Source organism: Triturus cristatus, chromosome 2_2 (assembly GCF_964204655.1).
Source record: "Triturus cristatus chromosome 2_2, aTriCri1.1, whole genome shotgun sequence".
Taxonomy (NCBI): Eukaryota; Metazoa; Chordata; class Amphibia; order Caudata; family Salamandridae; genus Triturus; species Triturus cristatus.
Genome location: NC_140582.1, coordinates 138,580,501 through 138,604,864, shown reverse-complemented (window position 1 = coordinate 138,604,864; position 24,364 = coordinate 138,580,501). Strand labels below are relative to the sequence as shown.

The 24,364-nt window shown below is 44.4% G+C and overlaps 1 protein-coding gene and 1 pseudogene across 9 annotated transcripts in view; both read right to left on the bottom strand.

Moving 5' to 3' along the window:
- The window catches only part of ADGRL3 (adhesion G protein-coupled receptor L3), a 1,231,414-nt gene that overhangs the window by 444,499 nt on the left and 762,551 nt on the right, over positions 1-24,364 (bottom strand). The gene's annotated exons all lie outside the window — the stretch shown is intronic.
- LOC146861980 (large ribosomal subunit protein eL14 pseudogene) lies at positions 7,088-7,505 on the bottom strand (annotated as a pseudogene).

Genomic DNA, 24,364 nt, shown 5'->3' with positions numbered 1-24,364 from the left:
GCTTTTTTTCATTGTTTTCTTTTTCTCCTCTATTGCTTTCTTCCATTCTCATTTTCTCCTTGTATTTCTTTGCTTCTTCCATTATATCTTTCCTTTTTCCTGCATTCTTTCTTTACTTTCATTCACATCTTTCCTGTCCTTGTCTGACTTCTTAATGTCCTCTCCTTCTTGCCTTCTTTCATTCTCTCCTTACTCCCTTCCCTTGTATTTGTCTCACCTTCTTTCCTTACCCTCTTTGGTCTTGCTTTACTTTTGTCCTTCCTTTCTATTCTTCTATTGGATCCAGATGATGTATTTTAGGATGTAAAAAGGTTCCTTAAGGTTTAACTTTCGGGAATTTTCATCCACTTGCAAATGGCAAAGAGACATAATGCACATTTTTTTTATTAACTTTTATTTTATTTTATTAGGTCATCACTGAACAATACAAACACTTATTAACTATACACCTCACATCGATTCTTCCATGCCACTTCACCCTCATTCCTCTCGTAGTGTCCATTGTGTACCAGTGTTCTGACCCTTACGTTATAGCCGCCCTGCCACCCTCATCCTTTGTTACTCAATTCGCTGGATAGTATCCCGGTCTCATGAGACAGCCAGGCTATATGTCCCTAATCAGTAGCGGTCCGTGGAGGGAGTTCGGTGGGGCAGTGAGGCGGGGTGGGGGAGGGGCAGGGTGGGGAAATGTAAACACCGGAATATGGATGAACGGAGGTAAGTACACATTTAAATAAATAAAACAAATTCCTTTGCGCGCGCTGCATCGCTAAATGCGATGCAGCCCGGGCAACGAAATTCGTTTTATTTATTTAACCTCTTCTGTGCCCATGACGAGATAGTCTCGTCATGGAGCACGGTCGCGCTGTGCCCATGACGAGACTATCTCGTCATGAAACCCGCCCACTAATGAAACGCCCGGCACAGGAGGGGGAAAGGGCGTGGCACAGAAGGGGTTAAAGGTGTACTTACCTCCGTTTATCCATACTTCGGTGTTTACATTTCCCCACCCTGCCCCTCCCCTGCCCTGCCTCACCGCCCCACCGAACTCCCTCCACGGACCGCTACTATCCCTAATATTTTCTCAAACATTTCTGACAACCCTTTCCTTTGTAGCTCTCTCCTTCCATCACTTTACATATTTTCATGCCTGCCGCCCAGTCCTGAAATCTGGGCAATATTTCGCTTGGCGACCAAGCAGCCAATGTTAAACAAGATCTGCTGATATCGTGCCAGATCCGAGGGACCCAATATCCCTAGTAGCATGAGCCTGAGCTGAAATCCAGGGGCATCCCTATAGCCTCCCCCAGTGATTCACCCACTACACCTCAAAGTGATCACAGTCCAAAATGCACAATTATGAAACAGTTTGAGGCTACTGACCTCAGTGTGAGAAAAGCATTTGAAAGAACAAGTTATCTACCTTTGGTAATGCTCTTTATGGTGGATTCTCTACCTAACCACGGATTCCTCAACTTTAGAATATCACCAGGTGCTAGATTGGATTTGGAAGCTTTTAAACTGCATTGCTCCATGTGCCATTAGGTGCAACATTGTGTTGCGTTCGTTGTGCCCCAGAAGTGATGAACGAAACCACATGTAAGTAACAGACTTCTGCTCCAGTGTCATTTCTTTCCTGACTCGAACACCGGCTCAAAAACCAATCAAGGTACTAGTGTGCAGATCTCTGGGAATTTTTTAGATGGGAAAAGAGAACATTCCACAGAACGGGCGGTAGTAAAGCAGTGAGGAATCTGCAGTTACATGGAGTATCCGCCAGAAAGAGTCTCACAGAAGGTAAGGAACTATTTATACTGATGGATTCAAACCACAGACTCCTCACCTTGAGAATAGATTCCAAAGCAGTATCTCCCAGGGAGGAGCGCCTGTGAAATGGCTCAGACCAAAGGTCCTGCAGGACTGAGCAGGCAAAATTACCTTCTTGTTGGATTTGACAGTCAAGGCAGTAGTGCGTTCTGAATGTTTGCACTGACGCCCATGTCGCAGCCTGACATATGCCAATACAGTGCCGTCGGCCTTGCCCCTGGCAGAATGAGCAGTCAGTCCTTCTGGAGACTGCTTCTTGACCAGTGCATAGCATATTTTAATGCAGAGGACTATCCACCTAGACTAAGTCCTTCCTTTGCATCACTCTACCTTTCTATGCCCCAAAGAATCCCACAAAAATCTGACTGGCCTCCTGATGATCTTTGGTGCAATTGATGTAAAAGCCCAAGGCCCATCTGGGGTACAGCCAATGGAGTCTCCACTCCTCTTTCAAGTAGTGAGGAAAAGCCAATAGCATCTTGTCTGATAAAAAGGTGGTGTAGGGAGGTTGCACTGAGAAAGCCTACAGCTCACTCATGCAATGAGCGAAAGAATTGAAACAGCAAAACAGTTTTCAGAGTCAGAAGCCTAAACGAGCAGCTCTGCATTGACTCACAGGGAGTACACATGAGGAAAGCCATGACCGAACAGCTGCAATTGAGGCATCACGAAAGGTTTGGAGGGAAACATGTGTCAGATCTTTTAGAAATCTCATCATAAAGGATGGCTGGTCTTGTAAACGTGAAACGTTCAAAAGTGCTTACAAATAACCTACAATAGTTCCCAATGCAAGTCCTTCCTGAACAAGAGATAACACAAATAATAAGACATCTGAATATACCTGACAATACTATAAGTACGACTGTCGATGTGATAGTCCCTTTTGCAATCATGGAAATAGGCCGGGTGCCACTGAGACCTGAGACATATATGGATGTAATGGCCACTTTTATGAATCAAGGACGCTGAATATTGAATTCTCTCCCATTACCTCACGGACACAGGCAGAGACTAGATGGGCAGAGGTATCTTTTTTCGGGGCTTGAATATGTACAATGACACAATTACATATCTCGTAAAAAACTGTGGGGATTGTGAATGATTTGATTGTCATCCCTGTGCAAATAGTGTGTGACTACAGGAAATCGCTGTCGATCGCACATCAGTTTCAGAGGATGGAACAGTGAAACTTGGTAAGTATTTTTTAACATTTGACTACCCTAATTCCTCCACAACTCATGGGTGGGGCTTGAATGTGGTGTTGGTATACCTGCAATCACAATTCTTTTTGCATGGTGTGAGAGATTCAGTGATTTAGATGTGCTCTGTATTTATAGGGCCATTATTATTATTTATGGAACCATAATTGAATGGGTTATTTTTTAATGAGGGAGAGTGTCACACGAATCGAGGGAAATCACACTGTTTGTACATTTCCGTGTTGTGTGTCATTTCAGGAGCATCCGCAGTGTGGTTACTTAAATTACCAGAATTGTTTGTGGAGCACTGGAGGGCAGCTTCATGGTCGAGGCAAAGCCTGGTTTGAGTGTTTAGCGAACCTGGTGCATTGGTGTGAATTTGGCATGCGACCTCGTTGAGAAGGAGATGAGTTTGGCTCAGAGTAGCATAGGTGAATTGGGAATGAGTCCTCCTTCACTGGCAATGGCGTCTTGACCAGCGAGGAGGATGAAGAAACCAGTGAGAATTTGAAACAGATTTAGAAGTCGGCTCTGAAGAACACGGAACGGGTTTTGGAGGAACAGACTGTGTCAGTGACAAACCCGATAGTAGAAACCCAACTGGAGGCCTTCACTGATCCTTGGTGTCTGAAGCCGCTCGAGAGGGAGCCGGGAGAGTGCCAAAGATTCATAACATAAGTGCAAACAACAGGGGTATACCCAATTGACCCTTTATAAACCTGGGTAAGTTACGTAATATCATACAAAGCAAAATGGTCTAAAGGAATTAATACTCAGAGAAAATTTTTGAGTAGAGCACGTTTAATTACTCTCTCTTAGGTAATTACTCTAAAAAGATTTTATCAAAATATTTTTCAAACTACATAGAAAATGACATCTGCTCATGAAGAAGAACATGTATACACAAAGAAAATGTACATACACAATGACATGACATAAATCAAAACATACAGTAAGACATCAATACTAACCCTAAAACCAACTGTTTTCTACTAGTGTCCTCCTTACAATTTCTGAAAGGGCCACTAGGAGGTAGTCTAAATAATACACTGAGGTCTCTTAACTAGTATAGACCATCCTAGTGTACCATTAAACAAAATCAACACAATATTATATTTCCGCGACTCCTCCTTTTGAAGTGTCTACGCAATCGCGTTTCGGCCTTACTCCTTCTTCGGCCTCCTCAGGACAGGGTTAACACATAACTGCTGACATATTCAAATAAAGAAATCCCACCGCCACAATTTGAAAATAAGGCGGTAATTCGAATTACCAGGGTCCTAGGTAGTCTGTAGTACCTCCCTAACTCAAATGACGGCTCACTGCCAGCCCACAGCGCAAAGGGTCGCTATCAGTATTCGTTTCCTTCGCTGGAAGAGAACGTCACAATCACTTGGTAAAGCACGGGTTGGTTCACAATTCCAAACTCCGATGTCCGCCCACCATCCGGAAGCGTACATAGCCTCTCTAAAGCCCTCATCTGTAATGACCTTGCCAACTGGCTGAGAAGCAGAGTATTTCTTTCACAGGACAAAAGCTTTAATTGGCAATGGGAGCTAAGGCAAGAAGATAACTCAGAGTCTCCGAATTGAAGCTTAGGTATTTTATTTTATTTTTTTCAGGGAGAATGCATAATTCTGGAATTTGTCATTCGAGAAGTCATCACCTTCAATTAGATCCGCCCTTTTTAGGTCTCGGGACCATCCGGTCGGCAGACCGGAAGTCCGGAGATTTAATGTCTTTGAGAAGAGGGGCTTGCACCCGCCCCTCTTCTCTCCTGTTCTCCATTGGCTGGCCTCTTAAATGCTGGCCAGCCACTGGAGAAGAGGTCCAGTCACTCCGTTGAAGCCCCGTCCTTTTCGGATCGGGGGGCGTGTTTTTTCGTTGCTTTTCGCAGGGCGTGTTTTTCTCTCCTCCAGCCAATGGCAAGAGGAGAGAAAAAGAAACACGCCCCCGAATCCGAAACCGAGGCTGCGTTTCTCCGAGGCATTTCTGCTTTGCCTCGGAGAAAGGCGGTGGTGTCCCGGCGTCCGGACGCATTTGTTAATTTCCAATACTTGTTCAATTTCTCGCCCGCTTTCTCCCATTCAATGTCACTTCCCGCCAAGCTTCACTTTCACTTCTTCCTCTCACCGAAGGACTCTCGGGTTGTCCTCTCCAGGTTCTGCTGTCTTGCGCTTCCCCTCCACGCTCCATCCTCGCTCGCGCAGCCCCTCCCCTTCGGCGCAAACATGGCACCCACGCAGCGCGAGGCAGGATGCGTCCATTGTGTGATCCGAGCTCGCGATGGAAGCAGCCAAGAGGCAGCCCTGGAAATAAGAGAGGGAGCGGGAGAGATTGGAAAATTGTAGACTCCACCGGCCCGGCTAGGGGGAGGGTCCTTTTGTGATGAAATGTTGCATAAATAATGCCGGTGGGGGTGTAAATTCACCGTTTCCATGGAGACCTTTGTGCCTGGCTGAACTCCATTCTGCTCAGCTCCAAGACTGCAGCCACTGTGCCGTGGTATCCTCAATCAATATCGCTGGACGGGCTGTAGCCGAGGATCGCTGGCTGTTGCAGCCGCCTTCTTCCCCTTAATACATTTCCTCCCCACGTTGGCTGTTTCCTTGTCGCTGTCTGTCGAGCCGTAGGCGGCTGTGGATTTTTGAGCTTCCTTGGTGCTCGTGAGGAGGAGCCCTCGCGGCAGTGCACCGTCCTCCCCTGGCTCCACCAGGGTTGCTTTTTTCATACTTGTGGGTGAAGTGTCACCGGAGCCCTTGCTTGTGACGGCTGCCTGCTGCAGAGGTAACATATAACCTGCTAGTGATGCTGGACTGTCTGCAGTGAAACGGGACTCGGGGCGTCTTTCATCATGCTGGTAAAGTTTGTGGCGCTCTCCACACATGGCTATTGCATGTGTGTGGCCATGAAGAGGGAGTGTTAGAACCGCCCCTCACAGCGCTCGCAGAAGATGTCTGTGCTTAATCCCCAAGTACGTAAAAGGATGCCTTTATGTGTTTCGGCCCTCTTACTCCGGGCCTCTTCATGAAAACGCACAAGGATTTACATAGTTGATAACATCCACCTTCAAAAACCAAACCTATATCTAATTCAATTACATTAGGACTAAATATGTATACATAAATACATTCAAGTGGCACTCTGGTGGTGTCCTAACCCTCACAACACATAGGTTAGTGGTCACCACTGCATCATATAATGCCCAAAGTGTTTAAAAACAAGAGGTATGCCTTATTGCTATGTTACATGCAAGTACCATGCTTTGCATCCTCTAAGCCACACTGTTGGTTTATGAATAGGGGTGCCTGAATCTTTACTACAACTTCATCACACCCAAAAAGTGTGTAGGTGAGAAAACTGAGTTTTCACCTTAGCGAACCCGCATTGTCTCCACGAGAGAAAGGCCTTCTTCAGCATCACGCTATTCTCAAGGCTATAAATAATACACAATTGCATCACTAGCCTAAAACAATACAGACCCTAGAGACCAAGCCAGGCCCTTAGTGACTAGACTCGTACCTAAAGGAAATGAATCTCCCTTCCTTGCCTCTCAGTCACGGTGCTGCGTTGCTTCGTCTGGTTTACCGGGCGCCATGCCGGTTTTTAACAAGCATTTACAATGCAATGGTCTCGGCATTGGTAATGTTAGAGCTATTGGCATTGCTCATGACATTATTTTTGTTTATGTTTTTGTTTTTAAAACATTTAAAGAAACGGCATTGTCATGAGCAATGCCAATAGCTCTAACTTTAACAATGCCGAGACCGTTGCATTGTAAATGCTTGTTGATAGAATGTTCAGCTAATCACAAGAGCAGTAATACCTTTAGAAATTGTGAATTACAATAATGTACATTTTTCAAGTACATTTTCTTGTTTTGAAAAAGCAGAGGATGCAGAGTTTTGGGATAGACATTATTATGTTAAATACAGCTTTTACTTTCCAAGTTTAATTATATGACATTAGATTTTACAATTCCTTCTAGATGAGCTTCAGTAGTAAAATTGTCCTATAGAATTTTGTGCTAATCTTAGTCTTATACTCCTTTTGTTTCCCTTTCATTTAGACTCACTGTTTGGAAGCTTCCCTCTGGATCTTTGTTGTATTTCGGCCTTGGTTTTGTTCCACATCCTTTTTGCCTCGATGACCTGATAATGGTCAAAATCAGTCATGTTGTTGTTCATCCCCATGGCATCAATCGTCCTTGCCCATCTTGTTTAAGCCTATATTTCACTAACATATTCTTTTTCCCAATCATGTCTCACACACTTCTGACAAGCACTATGGGGGAGCTTGAGGACAAAGTTAGTAAGCTATATGCACTTAAAGGGCAAACTTTCCCTTTTTACATCACAGCAAGGACCACGAGTGACCTGTTTGGATAGTTGAGTCAACAACTGCAACTAGATTGTAAACATGTGGGTCAAGGGATACTTGGGCAACCCAGCCAATCTGTACATAATACCTGAAAATCATGGTTGTGGTTCAAAAGCATTAACAGGTCTGTGCAATTTGTATGTTTGGAATTAAAATGACCACAGATTTATGTTTTGATTCTGCCTCCAATAACAATCCACTACGCATTTAGTCAGCTGTTTTCAGAAAAATTTTAGCTGAAAAAATACGAACATTCCTCATTTAGTAATTTCGATTTTGACTTGACTATGAATTATCTCAGCAAAGCCACCCTGCCATGCAGAAACTGAGCTAAAGACGCTGATCTCGGAAAAGCTGCATATCAAAATCAACTTAAGTATATTGTATGCCCAACTGGGAATGGAGGGTGGGTATTACTGTGCTCAAGGGAGAGCGCCGCAATCTAATGCATTTTATTTTCCCGCTTCCGCAGGCGCAGACAGTTATTCCATGTCACCGCCATCCGACACTGCCTGGCTTGGCAGGCGGCCCATCAGTGAAATGTCGGTGGATAATTCAACCTGTCTTTTCTAGCACTGATCAGCGTGATACAAAATTGCCTTCTGCAGGGCAGCTGAGGAGAAAGTTGGGAAGTCTGAAAATGTAAATCCCTGCTTCCAAACGGCGGGTCGCTTAACTCTAGACCGGATGTGAACAAGGTCAGTATTGTGGATTTGAAGACTACAAGCCTTATTCAAAATGTGAAGGATCGAATACTTCATCGAGCCTTGGTGGATAAACCATCCTCTTATTATAAGTGCCATGGAATATAATGTGCTTGTAATATGGTGGACGTCACAGCTGTCATGTTTGTGACTAAGTATCCCATCCACTAATATCAATGAAGTATGCAGTTCCTTTAGGATAAAGAGAGAGAATATAAAGATAGGTCGGCATGTGTATCCCAAGGATAGAACAGGAGTCTGCTCCTTTTGGAACTAGGGCCCTCAAACACCACAATGGGTGTCATGCTTCATCATAAGGCTTGCTCCTCGTCTCTTTGACAATATAAGTATCCCATCCGCCAAACTCTAAATGCAACTCTAACTCCTAACATATGCCCCTTACCCTTCTTAACCTTGGCCGCTTCACTTTTAGACACACTTTAACACATTCTTTGTAAGTTGAGCAGTAAAAACGTCAATGCACTGTAACATGCTCAGGCTAGGAAAACTCATTGTACAGTGAGTTGCCAGGAGAAAAATCCGGCATCTGCAGCTCTTACCCAAGAGGAAATATGTACCTGCTGGGTGCAACTGGTTTCAAAGCGGAACACAAAAAAGAGTGGTGGTAAGACCCTATTCAGGGCACTACAGGGCAGACAGCGAGTACTTGGCTGCAGTCGTGGCGGCTGAGGTCTTTTGCCGCTGGTGTCCTGGGATCTATCCAGCTATGGTTCTGCAAACTGGGTTAATACAACCCAGACCATACTTGGCACATGGTAGTGAGGGCAAGAAGTCACATGTTTCTCATGGAAGGTAGTGTGAGGGTGCACCAGCTCAGAACTCAACTATCAACCAACAGATATAATAACAATTGTGTGCAGCTCATTGCTTATCTTTTAGCATAAGAACATACATTTAATCACCCAGCAATACTAAATACTCCACCTCAAGTACAAATCATTGACCTTCGTGATTAATTCAAGTTAAAGTACGTCATTTACCTTAGTGATGCCTTCCCACTGGTGCTAAATGTGCCAATCCCCCTCTGTGCTGAACCCACCTTGGAAGATTCCCTGGTTTCCTTCAATTGCGGGTTGCAAAGGTTCAGTCTCTAGTGTCTCACACAAGTCAAATGCGCACACAGTTCACTTTCGTTCAAGTGTGTGGAGCCCAGGCTGGAGTGATTCTGGCAAAATGGGTCTGGGCCCTTGACCAGACCACAAAATCACTCTCGCAGATGCAGCCCCGTGCAGGATCGATGTCATTGCACAGCAAATTCAGCTCTGACTGGATTGATGCCATTACACAGCGGAAGCTCCAATTTGGCTGATGTTTTTGCATGGCAGATGCAGATCTGAATGGAGCAAACAGACCATGTCGGCCATGACCAGGTGGATATTGCCACAAGGCAGATGCAACTCAATCTGGCCAAACAGATAGTTGCAGCCTGAGCCATCCAATATAGTCACCTGCAGATGTAGCCATGTTTGGGCCAAACAGGGATGCAGGGAGTTTCTCATCCTATACAGCCTCTCCTTCTGCAGGTCAAAGCTGACTTCTTCACCTTCTCAACAGGCAGGCTCCTAGGCATTCAGGCAGACCCTCAGCTTCTCCATCAGAAACTGCGGAATACAGGAAATGTCACGTCACCTCTGGCAGACTAGCTGTCGGGCAAAAACTATCCCTGGTTACACGGCAGTTCTCTGAGCTCTTTGTGGAGCACTCCCTTCCCTGGTCTTGAAGAAACTAGAAGTGAAACAAAGCAGGATAGATCGAGTCCTACTTTTATGCATAACTTCTAAACAGGGGATGTGGATCGACTCTCTCAAATTGTAGAATTTATTTGGGGTGGTTCTTCTTTAACTGCCCTCTTTGGACTGTGCACAGAAACAAAGTTTGTTTAGAGTAATGCTTCTTACCGCAGGAAGCACAGTGACTGTCTCCAGACTGAAGCACCCGCAACACAAGCACAATGAAGTATGAAGACTCTGCGCTTGTCTGATTAAGTAACCAGGAGTAGAAGAAATGGCAGGACGGACCGTGAAACTACCACACCGAATACAACAGGAACGGCACCACTCTCATCAATCAAATGGCAATGCTCAGGAAGAAATAATCAGTAGCTCCTTACTAACAAAGCCCTAATTGAAATTCCAAAGGTAGCCCTGTCTCCATCCTGCTCACATCAGTGCTGTGGATATCCACTGTTCAGCAACAGGAAAGGAGGCCTTACACTTCCAGCATCTGAGGAAGCTGCAGTCATCCAGCATCATGAAATGTACCAAACCCGGGGCATCCAAAATGGAACCCATGCACTTCAGTACTCATGCTCATTCACACACAGAGCCTTACTACTGCACACCTGCTACAAGCATGCTATGCACACACTCAATATACACACAGGATGCCACTGCAAAGTTATAGACGTACACATAGCAGCTAAGTTTTACCCAAGTATGAGCTGCAGGCCACACTCTCAGAAACAAAGATGAAAAGGTCACACTATAGATTTCAAAAACACAGTACGTGGCTCCCACCACCACTTTATGTAGTATATCGAGGCCAGTGCAGTAGTCCCCTGTCCTGTGAAGACAAGCTTGGTGCGCTTGGCTGAAACCACGATAATCAAGAGTTAAGATGCTTTGGCTATGCACCAAAGACCTGATAAAAATAACATGTCTACCTATGTATTTATCTTGGTAATTTCTGGAAGGTACGTCAGGTTATATTAACATGTTTTCCTATGAAGCCCTTGTGCCAAGTAGTGGTGGCACCTTGCTGTATAAGATGTTGGCAGATCAATAATTCACTCTAACATCTGCACCAAAGTGCAGAGCTTGGCTCCTCTGAGTTTTAAAGACTATGTTCTAATGAATATAAGACATGTTACACTCCCTTTTAAAAACAACGTTGAACCCAGAGGGGTCATTCCTGCTTCAAATTACCAGGAAACCTTCCCGATGGAGGCAGTCAAATGCTCCCTAAAACATAGAGTATCTCAATACATAACAGTTCTTAAGATTCCTTCAGGGTCAGACTGGAACAGAAAAGTGGACCAGACACCAAAATAAAAGTGCCCCCATTATTGAATTAGAAAGTGGCCCTTGTTTACAAATTGACAGTTTTTAACTTGTGAAGACACACTGCATAACTGTTTTGCAAGGTATAGAAGATTACTGTACGCAGTGGTCGAAGTGGGTGGGATCGGAGGGGCAAAATGTGCCCATACTTTTTTCATTTAAGGAAAACAGTTCCCCTACTTTCTGTGAAAAGATAACGACGGTTAATTCTGAGAGCTGAAATGCTCCGGCTGACATGTAAGTCAGGGAGTCTCCTGTGCTGTGAAACCAAAGGTGGGCAGACAGCTAAACAAGCCTCCTAGCTCAGGTGCCTGCTGCCTGAAAGAAATGCAAATGTGCCCAACGGGTCAATCTGCAAATGTTAAGGAAGCTTGGATATCGGTGTTGGCTTTGATTAATGGAATCACTAGACACTTTGTGGTGACACAGATTTATCCTTTTGAGTGATATTGGAAAGGAGTTACCAGCTGAGCAGTGAAGTGTGTACTTTTTAAAGGTGTATTGACACAGGCCCTGCCAGGGGCATGTGTTAGCCCTAACTATTCTCCACTGCTTCAACCAGGATTCAGTTCCATGGCTTTCTGGTCACACCACCGCAGAGGGGCGGGAAGAACCCGATGATGAAGCATGCCACCAAGGGACCTTTTGCTGGTTGAGGGTTATTTTAAGAAAACTTATCGTTTTCCCTTAAATAAAAACTCCTGGAAGGACAGTTATTTCAGAAATACGAATGGACTTTCTTTGGGTATTCGTATAGGATGGGAGGCTGAGTCCACAGCAAACCCGACCTCTTTCTCAACCCTTTGTTTGATACATGTCTGGTTACACACACACTCACACATCTGCAGTGCATTAACTAATAGAGGTTTCAAAAAGTACAATAGTGCATTTCCCACTGATTAAATTAACTTGCATTTATTTTACATATAAGCTATGTGTTATTTTATATTTACATACCTGAAGATGAAAGTGAAAAAAGTTACAGAATGTTTTGTTATTTTAGCCACGCCTTTGACCCACCCCCACGTTAACTCGCCCCGTACCCAATGTGCGCAGCCTCGCAGTTCCCTTACAGTTTTTTATGCACTTCGACCGCTGGCTGTAAGTAATGCTTGTTTTTACATCAGGGAATTAAACACTAAAAACCAGGCCCACAAACAGCCAAAAACCTGCCAACGCACTGATCTGTCAAATCAGTCCAACAAGCACTGTCGAATTGTCATGTAGGCCAGTCTGACCCTGGATTCCTGCATGAATGCGTTGATGAATAAGTCGTAAAGCCTTCTTTTGTCTTTCGGACATTGTGCTATACAAATGTCGTCATCATCCTCATCCCTGACCCGTTGCTTTCCTGACCTCCTAAATTGCCTTTCTTGTCTATATCGTCTTTCCACCTTATTTGCAGATGTTGCTCAAATCTTTTTGTTTCAGACATTACTTTTAGGAGAACATACTCCTTCACATTAATAATGTTTTCAAAAGAAGGTTAGTTAGTGTTGAAGTAAATCTTTTAGGAGTTGTACTTGTAAGATATGTTTGTTACTGTCACAATTATTATGGCATTGAAGTCATTTTTAATCTAGGCGCCCTTTCTTTTACTTTGTCTTTGTAATAAACATTCAATATCTCAATCTGTGTGATTATTGCTTTTCAAAAATTCACACCTGTACTTTTATAGAGTCCATCTCATTTATAACTACAGTTTAATCTTTAAACATGAACAGTAACAAGCTCTCCTCAGGCAAATGCCAGCTATTAGGTATTACAAATGAAGAAAGCTCTATTTTTAGCAAGATGCTTCCTTTTGCCTAGCTGAGGAAAATGATGCCTGTGCTCTGAAAAATCAATGAAGCCGCGCACCTGAACGTACTCAGCTCACACGACAGCCCAGGCTGTGTCTATAATCTTTGGCCATGTTTCTTTGTGAACCAAACAGAAGATGTTTGTATTGCTTTTTGCACACAACTCCCTTTCGTTGCTTGGGCTGAACCTTGACAAGGCGACACCACAACCCCCCTCTTTGGCAGACATCAAAACAACTGGGTGAAAGAAAAGGGGCTATGAAAAAGGGGAGAACACAAAAGTAACACTCCTTTTCAGGAAAACCCAGCATCCACAAGCTTGGTCCCCAGCTGGATCTTGGGTTCCTATCAGCTCTGAAACAAATGCTCTATCTAGGCTGTTACTGTTGGGTACGGAGGGTGGGTTCTGGGTGGGATTGGGGGTTGTGGGACAGTTGAGCGGACATCGCTCCCCTTGAATATTATTGTTCGTAGGCTAGGTATGTAAAGCACACCACTGTGATAGAATGGTGGCCTTCCTAGCGGCCTTGGGATATTATTGTAATATATCATGGACAACACTACAATTTGAACAGATGGCGCACAATGCCTGAATTGTATCCTGTGTTCTCTGAATAATTAAATGTTCAATGTGATGTGTATTATGATGTACCCCCACATGAAAATCCCAATAAAATTTGTTTAAAAAAAATCTAGGCTGTTACTGCGCGGAGTAACTCTGGGGTGTTTTCCTTCCCTTTCAGCTTCGGGGTGCATACTATAGCAGACCTCAAAGGCACAGCGGATGGATGCCAGGCCCTTCTAATGGTTCATTAAAAACAGTAGTAAGCAGACAGAGAAGTTTGAGGCGCCTCCAGAAAGGAAGATATTGCTGAGATGTAGTTCAAAGCAGTGCTTAATTTGAGCCGATGGTTTCCGATGCTCAGCACAAAGACTTAATCATCAACACCAGTGCTTTTAATGAGCAGTTAAGGACACATTTATGGGAGGCATGGTTTAAGTAATTTGCCCAGAATCACAGGATGTTGAGCCGACATAGACTTGAACCTGGTTCCCCAGCTCTGAAGTTGGCAGCTCTGGCCACTACGCCACACCCTCTCCCAACTTTTGTGGTTAAAAGTTGGTTCTGATTTAAGCGGCGCCAACGGGAGAAATTGGCTGGTGCAAGCTGACTCCTGAGGAGAGCCCCTGCACTTATTTTATTTACAAATTAACTACTGATTCAAAATAACAAAGTAGACTGGAGTTGGGCATGACAGAACTGCTTGTATGCAAGACAGACACCTGAAGGTGAGACACGCTGCAAAACAGTGGCGAAACGGGGATGTCATTGGCAACGAGGCACCACAGTATGGGTAGAGTTTGAGTACCACAACTACATCTATCTTTACAAAGAATAAGTTACGTTTAAAGTTTCCTTGTCAAGGATACATTAGTGACATTGGTACTGTGTGTCTAGTATCCAAAAAAACACTGATCGTTACATTTATTTATTTATTATACATTTTCTGGTCTTTAAGACTACCAAAAAGTAGACCTCACCCTGCTTTTCTATTTTTAAAAAAGCGCCATACCTCTCACAACGAATTTAACAGATTAAGAAGTAAAGGGAGCAAACCAGATGAGAATGTTTCTTGTCAGTGAGGATTAGCTCGCAATGTTTTGAAAGTTGCCTTTAGCCTGGTGCACAACTGAAGAGAGCAATCACACGTTGCTCATCTAACTAAAGTACCCTCCCTCTGCTTTGGGAATGCTCTTGATCACAGATAATGATCCGAGTAATTCAAGAGACACCCAGTCTGCCAGGTGAAGAATGCTACAAATACTTTTCTTCTGTCTTCTTGTGTCTTTGTGTGGTTGTGTGTATGTGTGTGTGTGTGTATCTCTATGTGTGTATGCTTGCATGTGTGTGTAGGAGGCGGTGGGGATAGCACCTCTTTTTGTGCACCTGCTGATCATTTTTTGAAAATAAATGTTCTGTCAATGAGTGAGGTTAATCCCTTTTCATTAAGTCTTTGCCAGTTGGTGGCCATCCTGTACTTCAGTCTATAGCATCATATACAATACGATTTTTATACAAGCAAGCCCATCATGTTTATGTTTTGTGTGGTTACATTGGGGTGGGGCAGGCAGGGTAGCGGTATGGTAATGCTCCTGTGGGTACATTTCATTTAACCCATCTAAAACAATTGGCCCCTCCATTCACAATGAAGTTTTGGTCACGTGACTGTTATTTCATTATGCATAGGTTCGCATGAACCAAGTAAGTGAAGGGGCAGCGCCTTTCTGATGTCAACAGGCTGTCATAGTTCCCCTGACTTGGTCAGGTCAGTGGAACCAATTTTAGAGGAGAGGCTCTCAAAACTCTAAAAAAAAAAAAAAAAGAGGTAGAAACGATTCAACATAGATTAGCGCTCCTGCTTTGCAAGAACACTGGTGTATGGACTACCACAATGCACTTAGCTTGCTTATTGCACCTTCTAGGCTCCATTCTAATGCCAGGTCCTGACTGCGGCATGGGACAGGAGGCCAGTACTAATGAATGTGCTTGGGCATATTGAGGTCTGATTAGAGACAGTTTTAACTATCTGGAAGACCTCTTGTCTCAATTCCCCAAAATGTATTAAGAGAAACACACACAGAATGGTGTTTGTGTCAGCCACCTTTATTCCTTGATCTTCCTGTGTTTTTCCTGGCTTGACGTTGCATGGAGGGGCTGTTCATAAGGGTCCAGGCATTTTGTGGAGTGTTACATTATTCCAGTTCTGTTCTCATTAGACTTTGATGATGGAGCATCGAGTAGCATTTTAGTTAGATTGCAGATGCTTCACGGTGCTTCGCGACACATAGCTTGTAAGTGACACAAAATATGTGTTCCTTGATGTACTTACTTTGCTAACACAGGGATATTTGACCTTCTGGTTTATATATTTTTTGTTTAGTGTTTGAATATCTTTTCCTGGCACAATGACACAGCGGGCCCCGTTTGGATTTCAGCGGACGACGTACTCGGCCACAAACGTGAACGATATCCTGTACACCAAATTACAAGTGCATTATATTCAATGACACTTGTAATAGGGCGGATGGGATATCTGTCACGTTTGTGGCGGAGTAACCTGTTTGCTAAACTCTAAATCATGCCCACTGTTATTCACTAATCATCCATGCACTTATTTTACCTTGCTGCCATGACAACATTTTGATAACTCTAAGTTTTATTCTTCCGCATGCACAAATGTGAGCATAGCTCTGCTTTATTAAATGAAAAGTAAAATACTGGCAATTTGAGAAAAAAGATGTCTACTATGCAATGTTCTGTTGTGAATGTCTTTCAAATTCACCAAACAAATGTCATCTCCTGAATCGTTCTCATATCATTGTTCTTTAAAGGTAAAGCTTAGATCTGCTAATGCATTATGTTCAACAAAGGAGCTGTACTCTCAGCTTCCATATTGTTGTAGCCCAAGATGTAGCTTCAATATGGGATTTTCTTTCAAGGATAACTCGGGGCAAAAAACACAAAGTTGCCCAACTATTACCAAACGTTTCTCCAACGAAAAGCCATACCTACTGGCTTTTCCACAGCATATTACATTCTTCTGGACTAGCCTCCACACTCGAAATTGTTATATGCCCATTGCTCTCAAACCGCATGAGCAAAATGCATAAACACACAGAAGGAAAAATGTTCTTTGGGAAATGGTCTGTGCAATAATTAGCTTTTTTTTAAATCTTCTTTCCCACGGACGGGAAAAATCACTTGTGTGAACCAGGTCCTACTTTTTTATATTCAAATAACCCTCCATCAGGAACTTCTTGTGCACCTGCATAGTAGCAGTCTCTTCCAACCATCCTCCTCTTTTTGATTCACCGCCCAGGAAAGGCCCCAGCGCTCTGTGCACAATGCAATTATTCAAGTCAGAGCTCAAACGGGAAGCAGAAACCCAGATTTCTACCGCAATAATTTACTTCTGTCCATTACATTATTCCAGGCATTCATTTTACTGCCATTATTTCTGAATACAGCATATTCAAGTCAATATCCCAAAGCGGGCAGAGGATAAACAGAACCTAAAGCTGTTTAGCTCTGAGAGGAATTGAAGGGAAGCAGTCACCGAAGAACAGTGGTTTGCTATATCTGCAGATATATCTAGGCGCATAGTGTAAGTGCAGACTGGAGCAAAGCCTCTCTGATGTAAACTTGCAGCGTGGTTGTCCCCCAAAGAATTGCCCATGTCTTTGTCTCAGTCCAAATATAGCTTTGAAAAGAGCTTTGTTGCATCCTTGTCTTCTTGTATTAGAAAATCCCGCCACGCTTTTTCCTACATTTGTCTGCATTTAATGAAACGGTGTAATTTCTACTACCCCACCGTCGTGATTTGATAGCTATTCTGGAGAAAACACAAAAGCAAAGGCCTTGTTTTGTTTTGATCAAGGGCTTCGCTTGTATATTTGACAGAGCACACAATGAGTGCCTTTCATGCCGCCCTCTCTTTCTCATTCGACGATAAAAGGAATTATTTTTGCCTCTTTGGAACAATCCCCAAGCATCTGTTAAGACCTTAGGAACAGAAGCGGTTGTTGTATCCACCTTTAATTGGATGATGCTTCTATCTGGTTCAGCAAAGTTTGTGTGCAGCTATAGGGCTCGTGGGCAATCAATAACCGCCATCAAATCTAGACATAAAATAGAACTCATCAAAAGAAGACCTCACCTATATTTAGAAAGAATATTCACGATCTAAAGTCCATAGCAATATGAAGGACACCCATTAGATATCTCTAGTTCTTTTATTGATTTATTTATTATTTTCAATGAGCACTGAAAAGCGCTAATACATGTCCCTGTGCAGCCTCGCCTACTCAGGGGGTAGTGGATTTGGTCTAAGACTCAGTTATTTCCAAGAGCTTCAGGAGAGGGGAACAACTGAGATAGTTGTCATGGAAGCAATATCAGAAATAAAAAGTCTTGAAAAGGACCTAATGCGAGGGAGACCCAGTCCTGGGCCATGAAGGGAGGAGGAATTACACCAACCAATCACTGATGTGTTAAGGGTGTTTTTAAAGAGTTTGAATTTTAGGTTTTTCCTGCATTTATAGGAGTTCAGCTGATATCTAAGGTATAGGCCTAATTTGTTTCAGAGGCCAGGGTGCAGAACATTTGGGGATCTTTACCTGTGTTTCATTAGTTTGGGTTTTGTTTGGCAGAGGCTGTTGGCAATGTTGGATCTCAGATTCCTCAGTGGTGGCAAGTGTGTGTGGTACCATTTTGTAAAACCTACGCCAGTGAATCAACAGCGAAAAAAAGGACCAATCCTTCATGACACTGCTTCGATAACCTGTGATGTAGAATCCCTTTGACGCATTACTCTACCTCTATAAAATTTGACATTTACAGCTTTTTTTTCAGAGAGCAACGCTGTGGGGTGTGGGGGTAGCACATATGGAGAGAAGAAGAACAAACAGCATGGGGAGAGAAGCATGGAGCACAAGGGTCTGGGGGGGGCAAGCACACAAGAGAGGCAAGAGCACACAAAATTGAAAGCAACATAGGGAGTGGAGGAGAAGCACATGAGGGCAAGAACAATACGAAGTGCAAAGGAGGTCGGGGGAGAAATCAACTATGGAAAACATGGAGCACTGGCATTTGTGGGGAAAACATAGGGGTGAGCAGAGAGCTGGAAAGCATGTACTCTCATGGAGTGCTGAACCCAAAATAAAAACTGGTTCCTTAAAAATGAGCAGTAGAAGGACAGAAGCCAGCCAGTCAGAGAAACAGTGAAGAGACTATGCTCCAGGGTAGGGACAAGCACAAGATGGGCAACCTGGGGCAAGGAAATCCATTGAATAGGAATCTTTTAGTGCTCAGGCCCTCTGGGTTTACCTTTTTTAACATGCTAGAACATCCGCATTCTAAGGCGGTGTGGGAGATTTCTACAATTTCTTGTAATCAGTAGCATTTGATTGTTACTTTCTTTTAGCAAACTATGCATGCTTCCATTGATCTCAGGTTCAAGCAAGTCTCTATGGTGACATCAGATATTTTTCACAAAGTATGGTACTCGAGTGATTGTAAATAAATGAAATCTGTTTCTTCAAATTGAAATGAAACCCAATCATATGCATCACTCGTGCGTTTCTCGCATAGACCTCACTCTGATCTATCCTCTTATTCTTCTGACCCCAGCCAATCTTTAAAGTTCTTCATTTGCTGACACCACTCTATCTGACCACTTTGTGCTAAATCCCTTCTCAGTGCATCGGTGGATGAAGCTCAATCTTTATAAGACCTATGACTTGTGGTGTGCTGAAATTCGTAGGCCCACATCCAGTGGCGGCTCGCCCTGAACGGGGGTGGTGAGGGGGGGATTAAACAATAATAAAAAATAAAAAAACCTACCTTCTATGCCGCACGCCTCTCCCGCCGCCGCACACCTTTCCTCCTCTGTTGGAAGCAGCGGAAGAATTCAGGCTTCCAGGCTCTCCCAGCCAATCATGACGCTGCAGGAGCAACAACGTGATTGGCCTGAGCATCCTGTTTGGATGCTCAGGCAGTGCCTGGGGAGGCTGGGCATGTTATCCACGGGGCTGTGCAACACAACCCAATAGAGAACATGCCAAGTGCGCATAACGGTTTCGCCGGCCCTAGAGGGCTGGCCAAACTGTCATGTGCACTTAGAGGAATGAAAACCACTCCTTCCCTGCTCTGTCAGGGAGCCAGCCCCGCCCGACTCCTTAAAGAAAAAGAATGTTAATAACGTCTTGTTAATATAATTTTCTTTTCCTTTTTTTTCACTACTGCAATAGCAGTGGGGCAATGCTCCTCTGCCTTAGCGGAGGGGCTGCCACTGCCCACATCACAGAAATATTGCACTAGCAGAAATCAAAGGCAACCTATTTTGAACAATTTTTCTACCTGTGTTAAACCGAACAGAGAAAACCCCATTTTACCCCAGTCCATACTACTGCTTTTTTACCTTGTGGAAACATTGCTAAACATATTTAGCACATCAAAAATATGTATGTTTGACATCTTTCATTGAGATGTTTCAACCCAGGTGCTTGATTAGTAGAAAAAAGAATACTTGGTGCAAATGTGTATCAAGGGCAAATGTGCAGTACTGTAGGCACACTCTTGCGTTACCGAACAGTCCATTGAAACTTGTGCTACCCCTTGCATAACGCACATTCTACTGTTCTTTGCATAAGCACCTTTTTATGTGACTGATGCAGGTACAAGGCGAAAAGGGCATTGGGAAGGTGCTTGGTGTGCAGCACTCAGCAGGAGGCGCCTAATTAGTGTGCCCAATGGCTTTGGAGCTGGAGAGTTCCAGAGAACACACAAAGAGCCCCCAAACAGGGAATATAGTTACACACAGCACCAACACTGGAGGGCCTCTGGCCTTCTCTCTAAGAGAGTCCACAGGTGCACATACAAAAACATTGAGAGTGGATCAAGAGTCTACGCATGCATGCCCAGGGTGTCCAGCTCTGACGTGGGACCAAAAAACCACCACAAGAGTGAGTGCTGTCTATGACCAAACCGACCCTCTTGGGGTCCTTCAGGTTGTTCCTCAAGGATTGGGGGGTCTCCTACAGAGAATCTCTGGGCCTCATTCATGAAAACTGTTGCATCGCTGGGGGATGCTACACTTTTCAGTGCGCCCTCCTAGTGACACCTTGGAATGCACCGTATTTACTGTATGGGGCTCCATGTCGCAAGGATTTACAGATACATAAGGAATCCTGAAGTATCTGTAGGCGCAGAAGTGGCGCATTGCTGGGGTTTGCCTGAAAACAATGTGTCCCATGTGTAAGGGCCTGCGTCACCCTTATGCCTGCTATGAGGCAGGCGTTAGGGTTTTACGCAGTGGCGTCCTAGAAGTGGCGAAGTGAAATCTGATAGATTTTACTGCGCCACTTGTACGAGGCTTTCTTGTGGGGGAATGCCCACCCTGCATACATTATACCTGACGAAAGTATAAGGTAGCGCTGGGGTGTACAAAGTGATGCATCTGCCTAGATGCGGCACTTTGTAAATATGGCAGAACATGGCGCATAATTTACGCTGCCAGTGCATCAACAAAGGGACAGACCGGCGGCGTAAAAGCGCTGCAAAGGGCTCATACATAAGCCCCTCTGAGTTTCAGTTTGAATGCATGCACAATGTTCATTTCCAATTGCATGGCCATAGAAAAGGGACTATAGGAAAGATAAGCACCAACCTTACAGTCAGCAGTCAAAATGGGATACCATCCTAGGCAGAGTACGGAATCCTTCACGCCTGCGGTCCATACTCCACTTGTCTAACGCTCATTTCATTAGGTGAATATAATTTGCTAAAATAATAAAGTGAGCTGATTGACTGCTCAGCAGCCAGAATGTCTCACACTATCATCCTCTCAAGGTCAATAAAATATGTATCACACAATTGGGCAGCGCTATCTCTAGTCATTTGGTTGTCTGGGCTACAGTCGTAATTAATAAATGCTTGCATCATCTGGTGACGGTGCTTCCCTACAACCCGCCCCACATGCAGTCTTGCTTTTGACTCACGAGGGATCCGTAGATTGTGGTTACACAGCGACCCTTTAGCTAGAGAAAATTCGGTTTCATTACCGAAAGGGCTTGAAATCTATTCTTTTTCAATCTCCTGCCACGCGGGCACTGCACTGCGAGGCGGCGGAAAGTGAAACATATTAGCTGCTAGGTTTAATGGCGTCCCAGACACATTTCTGTCCATTTAGTTTCATACATGATGTCAAGCCACAGCGCGCTCGCGATCGTGACCTTCCTCGGCAATTACAGCTTCGCTTTCCTATTAAAACATTTTAGCCAGCAATGATTTGGCTGCCCCGTGAAGCATTCCTGATTACATTTTCGACACTGTTACACACCGCGTCTTCCTCCGGCTCCACACCGGAGGAGCGCGATTTACAATTCAGCATTTCGTGCCGCGCTCAACTGTCCTGAAAAGACGGTGGGGCTGAGAGAGTGGAGCGTCTCTGTTTAATTAATGAGCCTCGTATGGGCAAAACAATCAGGAAACACTTTTGAAAAGGAGGTCAGCGGTTATTGTCAGCCAAAGCCCCGCGGACGGGCCGCGATGGAGTGCGAGGCACTGCAAAAGACTTAACCCTCTCGGTACCGCGGTGGACGCTCCGCCTGGAGGGCGTCTTGCAATTACAATCATTAGGTGAGGGTATTAATAATGGCCGAACGGTTGTGTGATTGGGACGTGTGTGAACATTTGCTTAGCCTTCGCAGGATTAAGTTATGAATTCGTGGGGGAGTTGGGGATTCTTGAATGCATAAATGTGATACAGACAGCCGCGGTCCGCGGAGGGAGTTCCGTGGGGTGGAAAGGCGGGGCGGGGGAGGGGCAGGGTGGGGGGTACTAAACACCCGAACATGGATAATTGGAGGTAAGTAAACAATTACAATTAAGAAAAGAAAACGAATTTCGTAGCGCGCGCTGCATCACAAAATGCGATGCAGGGCGCGCTACGAAATTCGTTTTATTTATTTAATTGTTTACTTACCTCCAATTATCCATATTCCGGTGTTTAGTACCCCCCACCCTGCCCCTCCCCCGCCCCGCCTTTCCACTCCACGGAACTCCCTCCGCGGACCGCGGCTGGATACAGATATTATCAATAATGGGGATTGTTACTCCGACAGGTCTCTGTTTGGGTAAACTTATTCTAGGGAACAATGCAGTGTAACTATATAGCAGTGGGACTGTATAATGTATATGTCAATGTGAGATATGAACGGACTATGGTTGCTGCAAATGTGTAATATGATGATATCTGTACTACAAGATCTTGAAAACCAATAAAATGTTTTTCAAAAAAAAAAGTTATGAATTCGTTCGAGCGGCCCTAGCCTACCCGGGGTGGAACGCGGGCCCCTGCAGCCCTTGTGGCGAAGGGGGTCCGCAGCCTTCAAGGGCCCCCCATCCCTTCAAGAGGGGAGCCTCCTTTAGCCCAAGATCTAGTAATATCTGTGGTATATGTGAGATTCGGGCTCCTCGTCACATTCTGCGCGGGGGAGGGGGGGTGCGCATAATTTTTCGTTATGCCACTGAGTCTGCCCCATGTTTGTTTCTTCCGTCTTTATGTTTTCTTGTTATTTCCTTTTCTCCCCCATCAGTCCCCATGTGTCTCTCTGTTTTTGCTGTATGGTGCATTAACCACAAAATCGTCTGATCAAATATTGTGCCATAAAAATTGTTTCGAAAAACATTGCCCCATTTGTGTTAATAATGTCTTATATCTTAATGAGGGCACTGTTGTTGTGGGGAGGGTCCGGGAGATGCTAATAGCGACACTCTTTCTGTTGCTGGTACCTGACAGGATGTTTTGGAGTTGCTACTACTCCCCTTACCATCTCACTCTTTCTGCTACGGTAAGATGTCTGCAGACAGAGAATGGAGGTTTAAGGGCTGCTCGCTCATTTTGACTGGTTTGCTGCTGCTTTTTCTCTAAAACTCTCGGTGCTGTTATAGGGTGAGACATGTATGAGTAAAGGAGGGGTAGTATGAGCAGCATTCACTGGCACTTCTGTTGTGCTTGATGACTAGTTGGTAAAAGTGGAGAGGAGATCATTTTTGAGTGGGGAGTTTTTTTTCCTTCAGTTTTATATAGCACAAACTCGAGCCAGAGCGCTTTACATGAGCACCAGTTGCATTACAGACGGACACATTCATTTCTAGGCACAGGGACATTAAGTGATTTTCCCAGAATCAATAGATGCTTGAGCCTCCCGCCAGACTCGAACCTGGTTTCCCAGCGTCAAAGTCGGCCACTCTAGCCGTTAGGCCACATCCTCTTGTTTTGTGTGGTGAGAGCCACTAGCGTCCACATCAGGTTCTAAATCTGGTTATTTACTGCTATGATGTAACAACAGTGAGTAACAAATGTTACTTACCCACTGTTGCTACTTCTTAAAGGAATCGCAGGATGCTCAACAGACCTCCCTGAAAGCCTGCCATTGCAGCGCTGGCTTTTTGCTCTAATGGAGCTCAGAGGGCAGAGCTTCGTGATGGGAGGATGCGGGATGGCAAAGAGGGTGGTGGGTTGGGTGGCTTGAGGCCAGTACATTTTCTTTAGATTTGCGATAGGAAATAGAAGCAATGTTGTGTATGTGTATGGCTCCACATTTCTTCCCTGCAGCTGTGTAGCAGTTGGAAGCATGGACAGATGATTTTGGGGGCTAAACATAACATTAAATTAACCGTGGTTCTAGCCCTCTGAAATCTTCTCTTACAATGGTGTCTGGTGCAACATGAGCAACATTGTATGGGTCTGTGTTGCGAGGTCTTCTCATCAACATATGTTGGGTGTCATTTTACGACAAGTGTCTTA